At 44.6% G+C, this 23,629-nt stretch overlaps 1 long non-coding RNA gene across 1 annotated transcript in view; it reads right to left on the reverse strand.

The window, feature by feature from the left end:
• Positions 1–23,629, reverse strand: part of LOC116277714 (uncharacterized) — a 170,771-nt gene that overhangs the window by 51,165 nt on the left and 95,977 nt on the right. Inside the window, exons 4-7 of the long non-coding RNA XR_012066237.1 lie at positions 12,157–12,315; positions 9,505–9,857; positions 6,545–6,700; positions 4,290–4,405 (exon numbers count right to left, since the gene is read on the reverse strand). This is a non-coding gene — a long non-coding RNA (uncharacterized lncRNA). The remainder of the gene's footprint in view (positions 1–4,289; positions 4,406–6,544; positions 6,701–9,504; positions 9,858–12,156; positions 12,316–23,629) is intronic.

The raw sequence follows: 23,629 nt of genomic DNA on the forward strand, positions 1-23,629 counted from the left end.
AGAGAGAAACTTAAGAATTTTTTTCTTCTGTGTAGCACAGAGACCTACCTAAGTTCAATATCCAGTAATATGCTATAACGGAAACACCACTACAGCCACCGCCTTAGGGAGCAAGACAAGAAAGGGAAGGAGAGTCAGTTACCCTAGGCTAGAACCCAGTCCTTTGGAAGTCCTCGCTCGTGCCAAAACAGTGCCCGCTGAGGTCACTGCACCCTCCTCTAAGGAGCAGGCTGACCTGAGGACGTGCCTCCAGGGAACCTGGGGCAGCAGAGGCCGCCCCCTGTCCAGGCCATGGGGGAGATGGGAGCAAATCCACAGGCTGGCAAAGGCAGCCCCTCTTCTCCCGCCCTCGCAGCTGCCACCACTGCAGTCTTCCTCTCTCCCTGATCAAATCATACAGGCCTCCAGGGAACAGGCTGACCTAAATAGGTGAGTCCTGCAACCCTGGGGCAGCAGAGGCTGCCACAAGACCAGGCCCCTGGGGAGATGGGGATAAATGCAAGAGCTTGCACAGGGCAGCCTCGCTCCCGCCCTCGCCGCCCCTGCCCCCTGACCACACTATGCCAGCCTCCTCGGAGCAGAATGACCTATAAACTTGGATCCAATGATCCTGGGGCAGCTAGGCCAACCCAAGGCCAGGCCACAGGGGGAGACAGGAGCAAATGACTGGCTGGCAAGGGGTAGCACCTCTCCTCCCACCACCACTACTGCTGCTGCCATCCTCCCAGCCCCCTGACCACACTGAGCCCCGGGTCTTACTAAAGTGGATATGTAGGGAGAGGGAACATATCTCAACATAATAAAAGCTATTTATGACAAACCTACAGCCAGCATCATACTCTACACTGAAAATCTGACAGCCTGTCTACTAACATCTGGAAGAAGACAAGGATGCCCACTCTTACCATTCCTATTCAATATAGTATTGAAAATCCTAGTAGAGCAAATAGACAAGAAAAAGAAATAAAAGAGATCCAAATTGGAAGACACGAGGTAAATTTCTCACTATTTGGGTGACATAATACTATATATGGAAAGCTCTAAAAGCTCCACACAAAAAACAACTAGAGCTAATAAAAGAATTCAGCAAGGTAGCAGGATACAACATCAACATACAGGAATCAGTGCTATTTAAATACATGAAAGTAATAATCCTTTTTAATATTGAATCCAAAAAAAAGGACTCAGGAATAAATCTGACCCAGGAATTGAAAGACTTACATGCGGAGACCTACAAAACACTGAGCAAGGAAATTAAAGAGGACTTAAAAGAAGAAAGATAGTCCATGTTCAAGCATTGTAAAAATTAATGTTGTGAAAATGGCCACACCGCCCAGAGCAATCTACAGATATAATGCGATCCCTATCATAATACCCAGGACATTTTTCACAGAACTAGAACAAATCATCCTATAGTTTACACGGAATCACTAAAGACCCAGAATTTCCAAAGCATTACTGAAGAAAAAGAACAAAGCAGGAGGAATAACCCTCCCAGACTTCACACACTACGACAGAGCCACAATCAAACCAGCATTACATTGGTACAAAAACAGACCTACACATCAATGGAACAGGATAGAGAGCCCAGACATAAACCCACAAACGTTCGGTCAATTCATCTTGGACAAAGGAGGCAAGGACATACAATGCAGTCAAGACCATCTCTTCAGCAAATGGTGTAGGGAAAACTGGACAGCCGCATGCAAATCAATGAAGTCAGAATGCTCCCTCACACCACACACAAAAATAAACGCAAACTGGCTGAAAGACTTAACACAAAACAAGACACTATACACCTCTCAGAAGAAAACACGGGCAAAACACGATCTGACGTACATGTCAGCAATGTTTTCCTAAGGCAGTCTACACAAGCAATAGAAATAAAGGCAAAAATAAACAGACAAACGGGATGAAACTGAACTCATAGGCTTTTGCACAGCAAAGGAAACCATAAGCAGAACAAAATGACAGCCTACAGGATGGGAGAAAATATTTGCAAAAGATGAGACTGACAAAGGTTTAATTTCCAGAATATAAAAGCAGCTCATACAACTTAACAACAACAAAAAAACAAGTAAGCCAATCCAAAACTGGGCAGAATATCTAAATCAGCATTTATCCCATGAAGACATACAAATGGGCCGCAGGCACATGAAAAAAGGCTCAAAGTCGCTCATTAACAGAGAAGTGCAAATCAAAACGCCAATGAGGCATCACCTCACACGGATCAGAATGCCCAACATTCCGAAGTCCACAAAGGAGAAAACGCTGGAGAGGCTGTGGAGAAAAGGGAACCCCCCTGCACTGCCAGTGGGAATGTAGTTTGGTGCAGCCCTTGTGGAAAACAGTAGGCAGATTCCTCAAAAGACTAAAACTAGACTTGCCTAAAGCTTTTGATCTCAGGGGCAGGGCGACCAGCTCCCAAAGGCCCAGGCCTCACCCGTTATTCTGCCCCAGGTCGCCTGTGCCCCGGAGGGTCCAGGGCAGCCAGCACTCCCCAGGCAGGTCCACCTGTGCAGGAAGGCCATGGCCTGAGGGCCGGTCGGAGGTGCTCCGGGCACATCTGGCGCCCTCCCACCTCCTGGAGCTGCTCCCGCTTTCCCAAACCTGCCTATGAGCGGCGGCAGCGGAAACACGGGGGTTCAGTGACTACTGATGTGCGGGGCGGGGGGGGGTGCACCCCGAACCAGGGCGGCGGACTGGACCCGCCTCCGCGTCCAAACGGGCTGTGTGGCCCAGACCTCACCTCCGCACCCCGCCCTGTGCACCTCCCCAACGCAGCCCAGGCCTCACCGGCGGGCTCCCCGACCTGCGCGCCCCCACCAGCGCCCTGTTACCTCCCAGGCGATGGCAGCGGAGGCGACGGCTCGCGGCGGCCCAGACCCCAGGCCGCGTTCCTCCTCAGGGAGCTGGTCCAGGAGCGCCCGGCTCCCGCCCAGCTTCCCCGCGCTCCGGGCGCGCTCCCGTGTCCGCACACGCCCCTCCTCCTACGGGCCGCAGCAGGGAACCTCGGCCTGGTTCTGCTGCAGTGCGGGGACTTGGCGAATGGGCCCGAGAGGGGCCAGGCGGGTCTGGGTGGTGGGGCAGCCCACCCAGGGGCTGGGCCTGGGCTGGGCAGGGACCCCATCCGCAATGCCTCCACCCTGTCACTAACAGTCCTGGCAGCCAACTAGATCCACTTCATGCGTTGAGACAGGCCACACCCTCCAGCCCCACTCCCCCTGCTAGCCTCCCCACCCCTGCTTGCCTTCCCCCCATGCCGGCCAGGCCTGTCCCCAGCCAAACCCCCAATACGGGGCTCCTTACCTTACATCAAGGTCCCAGCCCCCACACTCTGCCCAGCTTGGTCCTACCCTATGGTCTCCACACCCCAAGCTGACCCCTCATGCCTCACCCAGGGTCACCCCATCATCCTAACACGGTCCCTTCACCCCTCTCCCCCGGATTATCCCCCACCCCTAGCTGGGTCCCCTCAACTCCGAGTGCCCCTCACCCTTCAGTGGGGTCATTTCCACTCCAAGTGGCCCCTCACTCCTCAGCCTGTCCCCCTTCATCGTGGGATCCCCTGTCTCTCTGAGTGCATCCCTATCTGAAGCTGACCCCCTCACCCCTCACCCTGCTGGGAGCGAGGGGGTCTGGGCTCTGGTCACCACGGCGACAGCCGCCAGAGGAGGATATAGCATATTGTGTGTCTGCACAGCACAGTGTCCAAGGCTCCTGGGCACAGTAGGCCGGGCTGGAGGCTGTCCCAGTTCCCGCCCAGGTGCCCTGCTGCCCATGCCTTGTGCCATGTCTCAGTCAGCTGGTCATGGTGTCCTGCCTGGGCTGCTTGCCACTGGCCTGTGGGCATTGGGTGAGTCATGGTGCAGTTGGGGATCCGGACCACCACCACCTCAGAGCAGTGGCACTGGGCCCAGGGTCCTGCGGGGGTAGGGAGGGAGTAGGGTGCGGCAGAGCCCTAGGATGGAGAGCAGGTGGTGGGCTGTGTGGATGTTCTGGGCTAGGTCCAGGTGGGTGTGGTGACCTGTTCGTTTTGTCTGGGTAGAGGGAAGAGGGACAGGAACTTTGAAAGTGTCCACGTTAGGAGCCCAAAGGTGGAATGCAAAGGGGGCAGCTGCACTGGCCAGGCCACCTTGGAACCCGCCAGGATACTGGTCCCTCACATCTGGGAAGACTGACCATTGACAGGCCAGTGAGACATCCTCCCCCAAACCACCCCCCCATAGTATAGTTTACAGGCAAATTGAAAGGACTTTGACAGGTAAATTTAATCACCAATAACTTACGTTCTCTGCAGGAGATCAGACCCACAGTCATGGTGAACGTGGCAGGGCAGAGGAACCCCATGCCTGGGGCAGAGGAGGACCTGCTCAGAAACATCCTCTTACCTCACCAAAAGGCACTGTAGTAGAAAAGAATAAATTTGACTCCATTTTAGATCTCCGTTTTAGATCACAGGAGAGCCTGTTCTTGGGGCTCTGACCTTTAAGGATATTAACACTTTTGTAGTCCTATAAAGAGAACAAGTTGCAGAATAGAAAATAGGTTTGTTTTGTTGGAGGATGAACTAACCCACGTGGACAGCTGCAGGAACAAAGGATTCCAAGAAGAACGAAATCCTACACCAAGAAGTTTGCAACAACCAACCACAACCCCCTCCCCTTTTTAGTAGAAAAGGAGGCTGAAGTCTGACTTGGGGAAGATGGTTCTCCAGGACATTAGTCTGCCATTATCTTGGTCTGCTGGCTTTCCAAATAAAGTCTCTATTCCTTGCCCCAGTATCTTGTCTCCCAATTTATTGGCCTGCTGTGCAGTGAGCAGAACTCAGTAACAGAAACAGGAATTGCATAAAGTAACACCTTAGAATTTCTTCTAAACCTCCTCCATGCTAAAGTTCCAAAATGCCAACTTTGCCTACGGGAGCGAAAGGAGTACATGTGTTATCCTCCAATTCTTTCAGTGAGTTGGCTCAAAGTATACCTAGCTATGATGATGCCTGGGGATAGCAACACTATTTTGCAAACATTTGCCTGAGGAACAGAAGCCCCAAAACCTGCTTCTCAGCACCGCCTTTAGCCCATCTGCAGCTCCCAGTGTTCAGATCGATTAGATTAATCCAAACATTAAGTTTCATGTTGATAGGGCTCCTTTCATCTACACATTTAAAAAATTTGTAAAAATAAAAAGGAAAATGGGAGGATGCCCAGCTGGAAAACAAAGAAGAGAAGGAGAAGGAAAAAAAGATACCGACGAGGGCTTAGTTTCCTCACAAAGTACTGAAGTCCCTTCATAAAAGTCACGTTTCCAATCATGATTGCAAAATACAAACACCTTCAATTTGCCGTGTTCAACAGCAATCAGGCCATGGCTACCCGAGTGGCTCCTACAGGGATCCAGTAACCACCTTCCTCTGGATGCAGCCCCGAGAAGGCGTCTTCACAGTGTTACTGAATCCAGCCCCATTCTGCTCACCGCATGACAGGCCAATAAATTGGGAGATGAGGTGTTCGGGCAAGGAATAGCGACTTTATTAGGAAAGCCGGCAGACCAAGAGGATGGTGGACTAATGTCTTGGAGAACCATCCTAACTGGAGTCAGAGCACAGGCTCCTTTTATACAAAAAATTAACAGGAGAAGTGGTATGGTTGGTTGTTGCAAACTTTCTGCTGCAGGAATTCTTTGTTCTTGGAGCCGACCATGTGGGTCAGGCCATGGTGTCCCTGTAAACCTCCAACAAAACAAAGGTTATTCTTTATTTTGCAACTTGCCATCTCTGCCTAAGCGCAGAAGTGCTAACATCCTTGAAGCTTCAGAGCCCCGAGAATAGGCTTTCTTGTATATTTCAGGCTAAAGGCAACATTGTTTTACAAAAGGTGCAGAGCTAGCAAGCCTTTTGTAAAGCCTAGAAAACAGGGCACAGTGGTCACAACTAAAGGAACAGATCCAACATGGAGACAACATTGTTGTCCTATATTACACCAGCTCAAAGTTGGATAAACTGTTCCCAGGAGGGGCGGTGGCCAGGAGACCCCAGATAATACCTGATCTGGTCCCTCCCAGAGACTTGGTCCACGCAGGTCAAGGCTCAGAGCTCGCATGGTGGGGACAGAGGGTGAGCACAGGTCCCCGCAGCCTGGCCACAGCCTGGACCACCCCCCAACCTTCTGTGAAATTCCTGGGCGCACTCACCTCTTGCCCCTCGACCAACTTCCGACTACACACAGGCGCACAGTCAAGTTGGTTTTCAGTTAATCAGAGACATTAGCAGGGGGTGGGGCAGGGGGATGGGGAACCTAGAGCTGGGCAGAACTTTTCTCTGATTTATTTACTGAAAAGATGAGGGAGAAAGAGTCCCCATTCCATCCTCAAAGTACCCGGCCACTCTATCACCATATTGGCCTCTTTGCCAATGATTTCTTCACCTCCTTTTTTTTTTCCAAATAAAGTTCTTTTTTCTTTACAGATTCTGGGAGCCTCTGGAAAGGGCTGTCGGGGTGGGAGTCACTTGCAGCACTTGCCTGCTGAGTGCCGAGCAACTGACCTGCATAGTGGATCCAGCTCTCCTGGAGACACAGAGCACTGGGCTGTGGCAGAAATGGAGTGAGCGAGCCAGAGTTTTCAGGTTCTTTTGGGAGGTGGTGGTGGAGGTGGGGAGATCCCAGAAAAAGATGTTCCGACAGAGGCAGGTGCCTGGGCCCTGTGAAATAGAAATAAAGAGATGCAGAGTGCAGCCCTCCCAGCGATGCCCACCAGAGTGCCAGCCCTGAGAGATCCAAGCTCGGATTTGGGGAACTTGGGAGCTTGGGAGAGGCTGAGGGTTCCAGAACTCTGTCTGTAACTCCGTCCCTCTTAAAGCTGTGACTGTTGTCTTGAGGCATGTTTTAGGGAAGGAAAAAGGTGTACTTGGCTGTGTGTTCTTTCCTACCTCCCGCTTTCCCTGACAAAGTCAACTCTGACTCTGCCCATGAGGGGTCCACAGGGGCAACCATTCACCACCGAGGTGTGAGCCTCGGGGATCCAACACCGAAAAGACCGGGGCTATGGTGGGGACCCTCTTGGAAAATTCAAAGACAGAGGCCATGTAGGGAGACCAACACGATGTGCGAGACTGGGGCATTCTTCTGAGTTTCCCAGGGGTGTAACCCAAGGGAAGGACAAGCAGAAACTTTCCTTTGGACCCAAGGATCTCGCCGACCTCAAGGACGCCCAAAGGAGAGTCCTTCTTGGCAGCTGACCAAGGAGGGACCCCAGAGGGAGCTCCACGCCCCCTACACCCCCTTTAAGGGAATCCCACGTGAAAGTGGGAAGGCCTCTTTGGGTCAACCAGGTGGCCCCAAGGCGGCCAACCCAGGAGCTGAACTCTAGGGCCTCTGCCCCAGATGAATTATACTGCACCCCCTAGAGGCTTGGAGAGTCTCTAGGATCTGCGAGGAGTAACCTACTCTGAGATCAGGGATGCAGCAGTATCTGGCAACAGTCTTGTGCACAGGCCTGAGGTGACAGATGCGGCCCTATACTTCTACACTCCAGTGCACCGTGCTCCAAGGTCAGAGATCAGTCCTATCTTGGTACAGTCCTGTGAACAGGACTCCAAGGTCAGGGGTGCAGACCTATCATCATACAGTCCACTGCACAGCACCCCAAGGTCAAGGATGCAGCCTGTCCTGCAGCTGGAACAGTCCTTTGCATAGGGCTGTGCAGTCAGGGATGGAGACCTGTCCTGGGACAATCCTGTACACAGGTCTCTGAGGTCAGGGATGCAGCCCTATCCTGGTAGTCCTGTGCACGGGACTCCGAGGTCAAGGGACTATCCTGGGACAGTTTTGTGCAAAAGGCTGTGAGGTCTGGGATGCAGCGCTCTCCTGGTACATTTCTGTGCAGAGAAACTGAGGTCAGGGATGCAACCCTATCCTGATACATTCTTGTGCACACGGCTCTGAGGTCAGGGATACAACCCTATCCTGGTATACACTCTTTTGCACAGGGCCCTGAAGTCTGGGATGCAGCCCTGTCTTGTGACAGTCCTGTGCTCAGGGCTCCAAGGTCAGGGGTGCAGCCCTATCATGGTACAGTCATGAGCACAGGTCCCTGGGGTCATGGATGCAGCCTTATCCTGGTATAGCCCTATGCACAAAGCTCCCAGGTCAGTGATGAAGCCATATCCTGGGATAATCTTAGGCACAGGTCTCTGAGATTAGGGATGCAGCAATATCCTGGTACAGTCCTGGGAACATGGTTCCAAGGTCAGGGATTCAGTCCTAAGATAATACTAGCCTGTGCACAGAGCCTGAGATCAGGGATGCAGCCCTATCATGGTAATCCTGTGCACAGGGCCTTTAGATCAGGAGTGCAACTCTATTCTGGTGCTGTCCTGTGCACAAGGCCCTGAGGTCAGGAATGCAATCTTATCCTGGTATTGTCCTGTGCACAGGGAGTTGAGTTCAGGAATGCAGCCCTATCCTGGTACTGGCCTGTGCATAGGGCCTTGAAGTAAGGGATGCAGCGCTATACAGGTACTGTACTGTACACAGAGCCCTGAGGTCAGGGATGAAGCCCTACACTAGTACTGGCATGTACACACGTCCCTGAGGTCAGGGAGGCAGCCCTATCCTGATATTGTCCTGTGAACATGGCCTTAAGGTCAGGGATGCAGACCTACCCTGGGACAGCCCTATGCACAGGGCCTTGAGGTCAGGGATGCAGCCCTATCCTGTTACTGTCCTGTGCACAGCACCATCAGGTCAGAGATGAAGCCCTATCCTGGTACAGTCTGGTGTACAGGGCCTTGAGGTCAGGGATTCAGTGGTACCCACTTACTGCCCTGTGCACAGGGCCCTGAGGTCAGGGATGCAGCCATAACCTGGTACTGGCCTATGCACAGCACCATGAAGTAAGGGATGGAGACCTATCATGGGACAGTCTGGTGCACAGGGACTTGAGCTCAAGAATGCATCCCTATTCTGGTACAGGCATGTGCACAGGGCCTTCATGTCAGGGACAAAGCCCTGTCTTGGTAAAGTCCTCTGGAAAGAGCGCTGAAGTCAGGGATAGGGCTCTGTCATTGTACAGGCCTGTGCTCAAGGCCTTGAGGAAAATGATGCACCCCTATATTGGTAGAGTCCTGTGCACAAGACCCTGAGGTCAGGGATGCAGGCCTGTATGTTGCTGTCCTGTGCAGACAGCCCCAAGGTCAAGGATGTAGCCCTATTCTGAAACACTACTGTGCACAGGACCGTGAGGTCGGGATGTAGCCCTCACATAATACTGGCCTGTGCACATAGCCCTGAGGTCTGGGATGCAGCCCTATCCTGGGACAGTCCTCTGCAGAGGGCCTTGCGGTCAGGGATGCAACCCTATACTCTTAATATCCTGAGAACAGGGCCCTAAAGTCAGGGATGCAACTCTATCCTGCTTGCTCTGTGCAAGCCCTTGAATTTATCCCCGTCTCCCCAGTGGTCTGGCCTTGGGGCAGCCTCTGCTGCCCAGGTTTGCAGGACTCACCTGTTTAGGTCAGCCGGCTTCCTGGAGGCCTGGGCAGTTAGGTCAGGGAGCTGGGGAAGACTGCGGTGGTGGCAGCTGCCAGGGCAGGAAAAGGGGTGCTGCCCTGCGGATTTGCTCCCATCTCCCCCGCGGCCTGGCCTGGGGGCGGCCTCTGCTGCCCCAGGTTCACTGAAGGTGCAAGCTTAGGTCAGCCTGCTCCTGAGAGGAGGTTGCAGTGTCCTCAGTGGGCAGTGTTTGGGCACGAGCAAGGACTCCCAGAGAACTGGATTGTAGCCTGGGTTAACTGACTTTCCTTCCTTTTCTTTTGCTTCCTCAGATGGTAGCTGTACCGGTTTTTCCATTGTAGGATATTACTAGATGTTGAACATACAGAAAAAATTTTAAAATATCGATATATATATAGTAGCTAACATATATAAATCTCAAACCCCCAAATTTATGCCTTCCCACTTCCTTTCCCTGGTAACCGTATGATTGTTTACTACGTGGATGAGTCTGTTTCTGTGTTGAGATGAGTTCATAGTGTCCTTTTTCTTTCTTTCTTTTTTTGGATTCCACATATGAGTGATATCATATGGTATTTTCCTTTCTCTTTCTGGCTTATTACTTCACTTAGAATGATGTTCTCAAGGTCCATCCACATTGCTGCAAATAGCATTATTTTATTCTTTTTTATGGCAGAGTAGTATTCCATTGTATAAATATACCCCAATTTCTTTATCTAGTCATTTGTTGCTACTTTTAGGTTCCTTCCAAGTCTTGGTTGTTGTGTAAGGTGGTGCTGTGAACATTATGGTGCAAGTGTCTTTCTGCATTAGAGTTCCCTCCAGATATATTCCCGGAAGTGGGATTGCTAGATCATATGGTAAGTCTATTTTTACTTTTTTGAGGAATCTCCATGCTGTTTTCCGTAATGGCTACACCAAACTACATTCCCACCAACAGTGTAGGGGGGGATCCCTTTTTTCCATACCTTCAGCATTTATGATTCATGAACTTTTGAATGATGGCCATTCTGACTGGTGTGAGGTGATAGCTCACTGTAGTTTTGATTTGCATTTCTTTTATAATAGTGATAGGATTTTTTCACATGCCTGTTGGCCATTTGTGTGTCTTCCTTGGAGAACTGTTTGTTCAGGTCCTCTGCCCATTTTGGGGTTGGGTTTGTTTTTTGTTACTCACTTGTATGAGCTGTTTACATATTCTGGAAATTAAGCCTTTGTCAGCCACATCATTTCCATGTATTTTCTCCCATTCGTAGATTATTGTTTTGTTTCGCTTATGGTTTTCTTTTCTGTGGGGAAGGTTATGAGTTTAATTGGGTCCCATTTGTTTATTTGTGCTCTTATTTGCATTGCCTGGGTAGACTGCCCTAGGAGAACGTTGCTAAGATTTACATCTGAGAATGTTTTGCCTATGTTTTCTTTTAGGAGATTTATTGTGTCTTGTCCATCTGCATCTTAATCCTACACTCTAGATCTGTTCTTCAGTTTTGAATTTTGAGCTTCTTAGAGAACACCTACTCTAAGCGCACATGTCAGATTCAACATGTCTTAAACTGAATTCATAATCTTTTTCATCAACTGACTTCCACTTGCAGCATCTCTAGTTACTCAGTGGGAGAATCATGCTTCCAGTCCTGGATACCCAAAGCCTTGGAATGGTCTCTGATTTCTCTGTCTCGCACCATCCTGCGCATTTTGTCAGCTCCCGGAACTGCACATTCTTGGTTTCAAATGTCCATTCCGATTGCTGATACTCTGATGAAGAGCTTTCATCCCTGATACTTGAATGTTTCCTTCTGCTGAACTCTTGGATGTTCTCTCCCCACCTTTCAGTTCACCTACAATTTCGACCCTCCAACATCTAGAGTCAAGTCAAAGACTTACCACAACCAAATCTCATCCAGGTAGTCAAGGCCCTCCATCATTTTGGCCTTACTTTATCTGTTCCAATCATTATGTGCCTTAGCCTCCTAGGGTAACCTGTGCCTTATCACAAGCTGGGAGAAACCAGCCTTTTCCCATCTAGTTCTCAGTTAAAATAGCTTAGAGTTACCCCAGGAACCAGTTGGAGCCCCATCCCCTTCATAGAGTCTTCCCTATTTACTGCAACTCCTTCTAGCTCCTCTTTGTATTCCTGCACTGTTTATGATTGGTAGCCCGTACTTTTGGCTTTGAGTACTGACTTGGTACCATTCCCGGGTGGTTTCCAATGTTTCTCCTCACTTAGTTGGTAACTGGAGAAGGCTCCTGTGTTCAGCCTTCTTTAACCCTCCCCCTGCTTAGCATTGGGCAACAGCAGGCACCCAGGCAGTGCTTACCTACTTGATTTATTCACAGGGGTGGTGATCTGGAGTATATCTAATAACTTTTAATTCAGTGTTATAATTGAAAATGAGGAAGGCCTAGAAAACCCATAAAAATTTATCTCTATGTTCCGTTTAGCGCTTAACCCCAATGATTTTCTTAACTGTATGTTTAATTCACATAGTGTTCAGTGCTTGTACATTTCCCTGAGGCAAGCAGGTGAGATGTTATTATATTTGACTCTACGTTACATTTCATATTGGATATATTTGTGGAATAAGAAAACCTTTTATAAGTACACAGCCGGAAGCCCAGAGAGACTAAGAGCCTAACCCAGGGTCACCTGGTCAGTGTTGGGCACAGGCCAGGACCGCGGTTCACATCTTCCAGCTGATGCTGCTCCTCTTCCAGTGCCTTTTCATTCCAGTGCTGGGAAATGTAGCCCCATCAGCCACATGGCCAGGTCACACTGCTGCCCCCTTACCTGCCAGTGATGGCAGTGCTAGGAAAAATGACAAAAGAAAGGTCAGAAATTGGAGGGATAAAAGATACAGAAGTGCTGGAAGTGGATCCTCAGCCTCCTCCTCCCTGTTTGAGTGCCTCACGTGTCCCACTCTGACAGTGCTGTTCGTTGTTTAAAACATAGTGTTTACCATCAGCCTGATCTTGCATAAGACATGCTTTTACCCTGGTTCCTTCCCTGCTAGTAGTCACTGTCAGGGACAGAAGGTGCCTGACTGTGCTCTGTCATCTAGGAGGGAGGCAATGCAGGAGAGGGAGCGGGTTGAACTGAAGCCGAGCTTTTTACAGCTCTGTTGCTCTAGGATCAGAGCAGTTCCACTCCTGCTTTCATCACCTCTCCACCTCCGAGTCCCAGCCACCCCCTCCTGCCTGCTTCCCCACATGGCACGTCCTGAGGGAGGACAAGTGGTGGGTGATGCCCCCTCCTTCCTCCACTCTGACTCTCACTGACAAGCCGCATGCGTTCTGTCAACAGGTCTTTTACCACTGCCTTGAATATCTATCCAGACCCCAGCCACTTCTCACCACGGCTCCTGCCTCCGCTGCTGCTTCCCTGACCTGAGCCTCTGCCCTCTCCTCCTGCACAGCCCTCCTCACTGGCTTCCCTCCCTTCATTCCGACCCATACTGACCATTCTCACCTGGCAGTCAAGTGAGCCTTGGAAAACCTAACTTGGACTGTGTCGTCCTTCTGCAGAGCCTCCCGATTTCACTCTGGGTAAAACCACAGTCCTTACACAGCCCTCCGAGGCCCTCCAGGATCTGCACTGCTCCCTCCCCGCAGCCCCAGCCCTGCCCCCACCCTGGAACACGCGAGGGGCGCGCTGGCCTCGGCGCTGGTTGTTCTGGCGCTGGTTGTTCCGTCCGCCTGGGCCTTCTCACCTCCTAGTCCTAATCCTAACCTCAGTCCTCAATGTGGGCCTGCTCTGGTACTTATTACACAGTCACCCTCGCCCATACTCCTGACTCTCTTTACTCTGCCCTTTTTCTTTTTTCCATTGTTCCTCTTTCCTCACGTACCACTACTCAGATGCTCTGTTGTGTGCAGTGTCATCTCCACCCCCCGCCCCAGCTAGACTCCAAGCTCCATGAGGACAGGACTTTTGTTTATCGATATATTCCAAGTGCCTAGACTAGTCCTGGGTACGTAGTTGGCACTCAAGTTATTTGCTGAATACATTTAAAAAAGGATATTTTAAAAATGAATCATCCTTCCAGAAACGGGTGAGGAAAGGAAGCGACATGGAGGGAGGTGGTACAATAAATAGTGATGTTTGCCTGTTCTCTGTGTGGTATTTATGCAGGTGTTTTTTAGGCTTAATTTGGTATTCCAGTTTTTTAATTTAACAGCTGTATTAAGGTATAATTTACAGGCCCTAAAATTCACCCATTATAATTGTACAAGTCAGTGTATTTAGAAAATTTCTAGAATTGTGCAACCATCTCTTCAAAAAGTCCCCCTCTGTCTGTCCATACGCAGTTAACCCCCCCCTGCCAATGGCACCCTGATTTTATTTGTTTTTTGTTTTTTGGCTCCCAGGTCTCAAAAGAATGATTTACCCAGCAATACTTTGTACTTTTCGAAATGACACATTTAAATATGAAATCAACTGTCATTGCTGAACGTAGGTAACAGTAGTGAACATCAGTGAGAAGAATGGACTTGCGTTTCAGGCTGGCTGCAGTCTTACCCAGCTCCATCATTTACTAGATCACTGCAAATTGTTTTTCTGTCTCAATCTCTTCATCTGTTATATAGGGTAACAACAGTAGCTTACAGAGTTGTTGTGAGGATTAAACAAACAATGAAACATAATTTAGTACAGTGACCAGCTTACAGTTAATCCCTGGTTTGTAAATACGTATGCCTACTGCAGAATATAAAAGCAGGTTTATTTCCAACAGAGAAGATCATTTCTTTGAAAGGTAGTTGGAGAACCATTTTTACTGAATTTTCTGTGCTCGTCTTTGACAGAGCTTTGACACCAGGAAGCTAATTATCTACTTTTGTGTTAAAATCATGCTGACCATAGATAGTGTTCTGAATTATGTTTCAGTCTTTATGTAGGGAGATCCTGTGAGACTTCCTCTAAATGAATGGGGGGTAGGGGCATTCATTGTAGCTCTTGTAGCCTGGTAAGCCTGAAGTAAATTATCTTTTTAACTTTCAATTAAATCAATTAATTTTTGCAGGGGGGTGGTAATTAGATTTGTATTTAGTTAGTTATTTAATTTTTAGAGAAGGTACTGGGAATTGAACCCAGGACTTTGTGCATGCTAAGCATATGCTCTTCCACTTGAGCTATACCCTCCCCACTAAATTATCTTTAATATCTTTTTCTCTGTTTTGTTATTTCTTTTATGTAGGGTCATAAGCAGGGTCATCAGAAGCCTCTCAAGCAAAGATGGTAATACTGAAAAACACTGCCCAGTGACAGTGAATCCTTGGCATATGAAGAAAGCTTTAAAAGTCATGAGTGAATTAAGATGGTATCGTTACATTAACATACATGTAATCATGGATCTCTTAACCTTTATTTTTCAGTTTATAATGAAGATATTCCCTACCCATCAAGGTTGCTTTGTTTTATACAGGGAATACTTAAAGCCTTTTCTGCAAGTTTTTTAAATAAGAAAGAGAATTTATCAGAAGCGTGAATGGTGTAATCTGCCCTGTCTGGTATGGTAGCCACCAGCCACATGTGGCTAGTGTGAATTGAGATGTTCTGTAAGTGGAAAATACACAATGGATTTTCAAGACTTAGTACAGCAAAAAGAATGTAAAATATTTATTACTAACTTTTAAAAATGTTAATCACATTTTGAAATGATAGTATATTGCATATTTTGGGATAAATATAATTATTACTGGAATTAATTTTACTTGTTTCTTTTTATTTTCTTAATGGGGTTACTGGTAAATTGTGACTTGCATTACACTTCTGTTGGACAGTGCTGGCTTCTAACCTACTGCAAAGAATATGAAAAGAAAACATTTACTAAAATTTTTTTAATTGAGTTGATTTACATTATGTTAGTTTCAGGTGTACAACACCGAGACTCAACATTTGTGTAGATTGTATTCCATTTAAAGTCACCATAAAATAATGGCTGTATTTCCCCGTGCTGTACAATATATCCCTGTAACCTACCCGTTTTATATGTAGTACTTTGTACCTCTCGATCCCCTACGCCATCCCGCTCTCCCCTCCTCCTTCTCCCCACTGGTAACCACCAGTCTGTTCTGATACTTGTGAGTCTTTTTCTGTCTTGTTATATTCATTAGTTTGTTTTACTTTTTAGATTCTACATATAAGTTAACACACAGTATTTGTTTTTCTTTCTCTGACTTATTTCACTTAGCATAATACCCTGTGGGTCCATCCATGTTGTTGCAAACGGCAAAATTTTATTCTTTTTTTAAAGATTGGGTAGTAATTTTCCATAAGATATATGTATATATATAGAAATGTGTATACCACATCTTCTTTGTTAATTCATTTGTTGATGGACACTTAAGATCGCTTCTGTATCTTGGCTTTTATAAATAATGCTGCTATGAACTTTTGGATGCATGAATCTTTTCTAATTAGTTTTTTGGTTTTCAGATATATACCCAGTCATGGAATTGCTGGATCATATGGTAGTTCTGTTTTCAGTTTTTTGAGGAGCCTTCATACTGTTTTCCATAGTGGTTGCACCAAGTTACAGTCTCATCAACAGTGTGCAAGCATTCCTTGTTTCCGCATCCTTTCCAGCATTTATTATTTGTAGACCGTTTGGGGATAGACATTCTGACAGGTATGAGGTGATATCTCATTATGGTTTTGACTGGCTTTTCTCTGAAAACTACTGATGTTGACCATCTTTTCATGTGCCTGTTGGCCATCTATATGTCTTCTTTGGAAGAATGTCTACTCAGTTTTTCTGCCCAATTTTAAGTCAGATTATTTGTTTTTGATACTGAATTATATGAGCTGTTTGTATGTTTTGGACATTAACCACTTATTGGCTGTATCATTTGCAGGTATTTTCTCCCATTCAGTAAGGTTATCTTTTCATTTTGTCGATGACTTCCTTTGCTGTGCAAAAGCTTTTAAGTAGGATTAGCTCCCATTTGTTTATTTTTGCTTTTGTTTCCTTTGCCTTAAGAGACAGGTTCAATAAACTTTTGTTATGATTTTGTCAGAGTGTTGTGCCTATGATTTCTTCTAGGAGTTTTATGGTTTCGGGTCTCCATGTAGGTCTTTAACCCATTTTGAGTTTATTTATGCATATGGTGTGAGAAAATGTGCTAATCTCATTCTTTTACATGGAGCTGTCCAGTTTTCCCAGCACCGCTTATTGACGAGACTCTTTTCTCCATTCTGTATTCTTCTTTGTCATCGATTAATTGACCAAAAGTGCATGGGCTTATTTCTGGGCTCTATTCTGTTCCGTTGATCTGTGTCTGTTTTGTCCCCATACCATGCTGTTTTGATGATAGTAGCTTTTGTAGTAAGGAAGTGTGATACCTCCAGCTTTGTTCTTTTTTCCCTCGGTTTTGCTTTGACTATTCAGGTTCTTTTGTGGTTCGATATACATTTTACGATTATGCTAGTTCTGTGAAAAGTGCTGTGGGTATTTTGATAGGCATTGCATTAAATTTGTAGATTGTTTTGGAAAGTGTGAATAATTTAACACTATTAATTCTTCTAATCTCTGAACATAGGATATCTATTTCTTTTTCCTTCATCATATCTTTCCATCTTCTGCTTCCTTCAATATTTTATAATTTTCAGAGTCTTTCACCTCATTGGTTAAGTATTGTATTCTTTTTGATGTGATTTTAAATGGTACTGTTTTCTTGCTTTCTCTGATAGTTCATTATTAGTGCATAGAAAAGCAATAGATTTCTGTGTATTAATCTTGTCTCCTGTAACTTTACTGAATTAATTTATCCTTTTTTTTTTTTTTGGTGGAGATGTTAAGGTCTTCTATATATAGTATAACATCATCTGCAAATAGTCACAGTTTTACGTCTTCCCTTCCAGTTTGGATTCCTTTTATTTTTCTTCTCTGATTCCTGTGGCTAGGACTTCCAATACTATGTTAAATAGAAGGACCAAGAGTAGGCATCCTTGTCTTGTTCCTGGTTTTAGAGGCAAAGCTTCCCATTTTTCACCATTATTATATTGGCTGTGTGTTTGTCATAAATGGGTTTTATTATGTTGAGATCTGTTCTCTCTATACCCACTTTGATGAGAGTTTTTATCATGAATGGATGCTGAATTTGCCAAGTGCTTTTCCTGCATCTGTTGAGATAATCATGTGATTTTTTTTATCCTTTTGTTAATGGAAAGTATCACATTGATTGATTTGCAGGTAGTGAACCATGCTTGCATCCCTGGACTAAATCCCACTTGATCATGATATATGATCCTATTTGTGTATTACTGAATTTGGCTTGCTAACATTTTGTTGAGGATTTTTGCATCTATATTCATCGGTGATATTGGAGTGTAATTTTCTTTTTGGTAGTGTTTTTCTCTGGTTTTGGTATCAGGGTAATTGTGGCCTTGTAGAATTAATTGGGGAGTGTTCCATCCTCTTCATTTTTTTTTTTTTGAAATAGTATAAGAGACAGGTATTAGCTCTTTATATGCTTGGTAGAACTTAATGTGAAATTCTGTTCTGGCCTTTTGTTTGGAGTTTTTTTTTAATTACAAATTCAATTTCACGAGTGATTGGTCTGTTCAAATTGTCTGTTTCTTCTTGATTCGTTCTTGGCAGGTTTATGTTTCTAGAAATTTGTCCATTTCTTCTAGGTTGTCCAGTTTGTTGGCATATAAATGTTTGTAGTGTTCTCTTATGATATTTTTGCATCTCTGTGATATTGGTTATGATTTCTTCACTTTTATTTCCTATTTTGTTTATCTGGGTCCTTTCTCTGTTCTTTTTGCTGGGGCTGACTGAAAGTTTATCATTTTTATTTTATTTTTTCAAAAAGCTAACTCTTGGTTTCATTGTTCTCTCTCTTTCCCTCCCTCTCTCTCTTTTTAAGTCTCTGTTTTGTTTTCTCTCTGATCTTTATTATTTTCTGCCTTCTGATGACTTTGGGTTTTGTTTGTTCTTTTTCTAATTCCTTTAGATGTAGTTAGGTTATTTGAATTTTTTTTTCCTTGAGGAAGGCCTATGTCACTATAAACTTCCTTCTTAGAACTGCTTTCCTGCATCCCATAGAGTTGGGAAAGTTATGTTTCCATTTTCATTTGTTTCGAGGTATTTTCTGATTTCCTCTTTGCTGTCTTCCTTGACCCATAGGTTTTTAGCAGCATCTTGTTTAGTCTCCACGTGTTTGTGCTCTTCACGTTTCTCATTCTGTATGTGCTTTATTCTTTCATACTGTCATGGTCAGAAAAATGCTTGATATAATTTGTATCTTCTCAAATTTGTTTGAGACTTGTTTTGTGGTTTAGCATGTGATCTGTCCTATAGAATGTACCATGTGCACTTGAAAAGAATGTGTATTCTGCTGTTTTGGATGGAATGTCCTATAAATATTAAATCCAACTGGATCAGTGTATCATTTAAGACCACTGTTTCCTTTCTGATTTTTTTGTTTGGATAACCTGTCCATTGTCAGTGGGGTGTTAAAGTTCTTTACTATTATTGTATGTTTATTGTCAATTTCTTCTTTTATGTCTGTCGATCATTGCTTTATATATTGAGGGGCTCCTGTATTAGGTGCATAGATGTTGATGAGTGCTACATCTTTTTCTTGTATTGATCCCTTTATTATGATACAGTGCCTTCTTTGTCTTTTGTTACAGGCTTTGTTTTAAAGTCTGTTTTGTCTGATACGAGTATTGCTACCCCTGCTTTCTGGTTGGTTCCATTTGCATGATTCTAAAAAAAACTTTGGTAGAGAAAAAAGTAACTCTCTCCTTGGTGGTGGTGGTTGTAGTGTTAGCAATGGCAGGTCACTTATCGCCCAGATTACTAAGATAATTCTCAAAAATGTTAAGAGTCACTGAAGTGAAGAGTGACTTTGAAAGTTGAAAAGTCATTTTTTAAAAAGTTACAAGACTAATATGTGTATTAATAGTCTTGGTTTTATTTTCTTAGCACTTTGTGAAAGGTGTATATCGTTCCCTTTGTAAAGCATACACACACATATACATATAAAAGTTTGGCTAAGAAGGGAGTGACTTAAACTTTCCTTTAACCTTTCTATGCTGTGTCTTCCTAAAAGCCTATCCTTTGTTTGTTCCATTATTCATTTGTGTTTTCTTTAATTAAGTTAAAGAATCAGTAAGTATCTGCTGGGTGTTATAGACACAATGACAAGCCAGAACAGATGGTTACTGGCCTGATGGGGCTTAAGGGTGACTCCAGGAAGCAGGCATTAATCAATGAATCACACAAACAATTTGCCGTAAATTCTACTGCTAGCCATGAATATGGAACATCTCTCCATTTACTTAGTCCCTTTTGATCTATTTCACCAGAGCTTTATAATTTTCCTCATATAGATCTTATACATATTTTGCTAGATTCATACCTAAGTATTTCAGTTTTTGGTGCTAATATAAATGATACTGCGTTTTTCATCTCAAATTCCACGTTTTCATTGCTAGTATACAGGAAAATGATTGGCTTTCAACCTTGTACACTGCAACCTTGGTTCTGATGCTAGCTCACTTTCTTTACACAGTTCTTTGCCTTATCGTATGACTTGTAATTTTCTCTTGATAGCCTGACATGATACCCTGGGTAAAGAGAATGGCAGGAAATAGGCTTTAGTGATGTGATGGTCAGGGATGGGGGAGAGGAAGAGTCTGTAGTCCTGTGATTAGTTTGCAGTCTTCTAGTTAGCCTGTGCCCCTGCCCTGTGAACAAGTGCTTCTTAGGTTGGTGTTTTTGGTTTTCTGTGGGGTTTTTTTCACTGCCGTAGGTGGGGCAGGAAGACTAGAAGTGGCTGGAGCTGGTGTTTCCCTTTCCGCACTGGGAAGCTGAAGAGGGCTGGAGTTGGGTATTTCTCTTCCTCCAGATCAGTTGGTTTCTGATGAAACTCCAGGAGGTTAAGAGCTAGTAAAACAGTTTTCTGAGGGCCGGTCTTGCTAAGAAGAACATCATGCTCTGGTGTATTTCAAAATTGTTTCTTTTACCTTTCCCCTGCCAGAAACATGAGGGAACTTTTCTCCACTCATCACTGTGAGAACCAAAGAGAGCTCCTGAAACTAGGTTTACAAACGTGAGAGGACTCTCCTATGACTGGGTCCCCATGGCATTTTTAACCCATAGACTTGTCTATTGTCTAATCTGAGCCTCCAACAATCTATCAATTATAGTTTAGGTTTTTCTACCTCATCATTAGTTCCTGCAGAGGTCTTCACTTGGGTATTTCTTCTCCAGTAAGTTCTGCTTTTCTGTATCCAGCCTGCCTGTGTCTGCAACTTTGGAGGCAGCAGTTTGCCCTGGGACCTCATTTCTCTGACAGATTTAAGAAAAGGTGTTGTCTTGTCAGTTTGTTCAGCTTTTTACTTCTTGTTGGGACACAGTGACAACTTCCAAGCTCCTTACTTGAGAAAGTGAAAACCAGAAGTCTAAAAGTAGTTTTAATCCTCCAACCAGATTTATTATAACAAGAACGTATAATAAAGGAAGTCTGAAAATAAGGTTTTAAAACCAAATATCTCATAGCCACCCCAGTTCCCAACTCGAGATTTCATCTTCAGTTGAACATCATCTGCATTTTCTAATTTGCTTTTATCAAGTTTATTGTATAGATCAACAAGTGTATCATATGCCAACTCTTAGTAAATTGCAATTCTCTTACAGATTTAAAGACCTTTTGAGTTACTCTGTTAGTGAATATTTAATAAGATATTTGATGACATTTTGAGAATATTTAACAAATACCAAACTAAGCCTGATATTTCTGAAAATATTACATAGGTCATTAATTACAAATATGTTTCCAAACTTGCATATTCATCATTTGCAAAATCTCAGAATTTAACAGATTGCATTAATAAGGCATCAAGCTATATGTTGTCTATGCAATGACAGTTGAACATGATGGTTAAGAGCCCAGGCTCTGTCAGGCCAGTTAGGGAATTTTGGTTGTGATGACTGATTTGATGTGTTGACTTGATGGACCATGGGGTACTCAGGTTACACATTACTTCTGGGTGTGCCTGTGAGGGTGTTTCTGGATGCGATTAGCCTATGCATCAGTGGACTCAGGTGGGCATCACCCCATCCGTTGAGGGCCTGAACAGAACAAAAGTGAAGGAAGGAGGAATCTGCCCCTTGTTTTTCTGCTTCATTGCATGAGCTGGAACATCTCATCTTACGTTCTTGTGCCCTTGGACTGGGACTTACACCATTGGCTCCCCTGGTTCCCAGGACTTTGGATTTACGCTGAATTACACCACCACCTTTCCTAGGTCTCCAGCTTGTGCTCAGCAGCTTTTGGGACTTACCAGCTTCCATAATTGTGTGAACCAATTCCTCATAACAGATCTCCATATGTTTCTCTCTCCTGTTGGTTCCGTTTCCCTGGACAACCCTGGCTAATACATTGGTCGAGTTACTTAATCTTTCTATGTCTTAGTTTCCTTCTCTATAAAATGATGATAATAAACACTCCACTCCCCATGTAGGTTTATTGAAAGATTCAGCAAGAGAATATATGTAAATCCTTACTAGAATTTAATGTATTACTCAGAACAGTGTCTTGCAAGTATAATATCCATCATTTTGAGAGTGTTTCCTATTTGCTAGGCAAGTAAGTGTTTGTTAGCTGTTTTACCATTATTTGTTTATTTATTCAAATGAAAATGATGACACTGTGATTACTTGTCAATAACCACTGGCACTAGTGTATTAAACAGTGTTAGAGCAGGCAAGCATTTAGATTGCAAGTGATATAATATTAGGTCTTTCAGTGATGACAAATGCTTAGCTGAAGGTTTGTGATTATTAGTCATTTAATAGCTTTTCCTGTGCTTTGGTTCTAATTTACTTTATCTTTTAAGAAAATAAAATACACAGGAAATTTCCCTTTAAAATAAAAATCCAACTTTTTATGAAATTGGGGGAAATTTTTAGATAATAGGTCAGTTGTCTTGCATTTAGTTGAACAAAGGCAATTTTGCTGTATAGGACCAACATTTTGCTCCTCATTATGGTAAATAATTTGGCAATTTTGGGACATCTATCTCAACCATTAATTTTTACGGTTTCCACAAGAAAGCCAACATTATCAACTTTCATAACAAAGAGACCATACAGTAGAAAGTCTTATTAATCTGTCCATTGTTTCAAATCAGAGAGGCAGCGACTTTCATTCCAGTAAGATGGTTATACTCTTTCTTTTCTTTGTTAACATTGGTGAAATAAGAATAGTGCACCCCCAGACTTTTTCCTTCACACAGTTATCTGAATGGCTAGGGAAAAAAACACATCTAAGTGTTGAATTAACTCATCTTCCCTTGCCTAGCAGTCTGGCTGGGGTGAGGCTTGTCTGTCAGCAGAACAACCCCACAAAAGTGTACTGAGTATCTGCTCTGTACCAGGAGCTGGAGCTGTCAAGCCAACACCTTATGATCGGTTTTTAGCAAGTTTTAGGTTGGCATAGAAATTCTAGGTTTTGCAGCAACTTCAGAGCATTAGAGATGAGTTAGCAATGGGTGGACCTACATGTAATGGAGGTATGAGGGAACAGAGAGGAATTCCTGAATTGGGTTATTAGTGGTGAATATGGGCAGACACGTGTCTACAGGCGGGGGAAAAGGAACAGAAGTGAGTGGCATTTTGTTATACAATTAAAATATTAAGAACATTCCTATTATAATACATCCCTTAAGCAGCTACTAAGTGTCCTTTTTTCTAGTAGGCACTGTGAGATACCAAGTGCATACAGTTTTGTATGTGAAATGGTTTCCTTGGATAATGCAATCTTGACAACTGATTTGAATTTAAACTCATGAGCACCATCTAATGGTGTTTCCCTAATAAGTCCACTTTCCTAATCTCCATCCAGTTATTAGGTTCTTTATAATCCAGTGCTTATGGACACTGTCACCCAAATGTCTGCATGGCAACCTAATTGTAGGAGACAGCCTAGCCTTGTAGTCAGACAACGTGATCTCAAACTTGGCTTCCCCATTTCTTAGCTCTGTGACCTCAAGTAAGTTAAATAACCCTGATCTCAAAAAATATAGTGAATACTAGGTACCCCATCTGGTTGCTATCAGAATTAATAGGAATGCACATAGTGAGCCCAGGAAGTGTCAGAAAAAAGCG

The sequence above is a fragment of the Vicugna pacos genome, chromosome 32 (genome assembly GCF_048564905.1).
Source record: "Vicugna pacos chromosome 32, VicPac4, whole genome shotgun sequence".
Taxonomy (NCBI): domain Eukaryota; kingdom Metazoa; phylum Chordata; class Mammalia; order Artiodactyla; family Camelidae; genus Vicugna; species Vicugna pacos.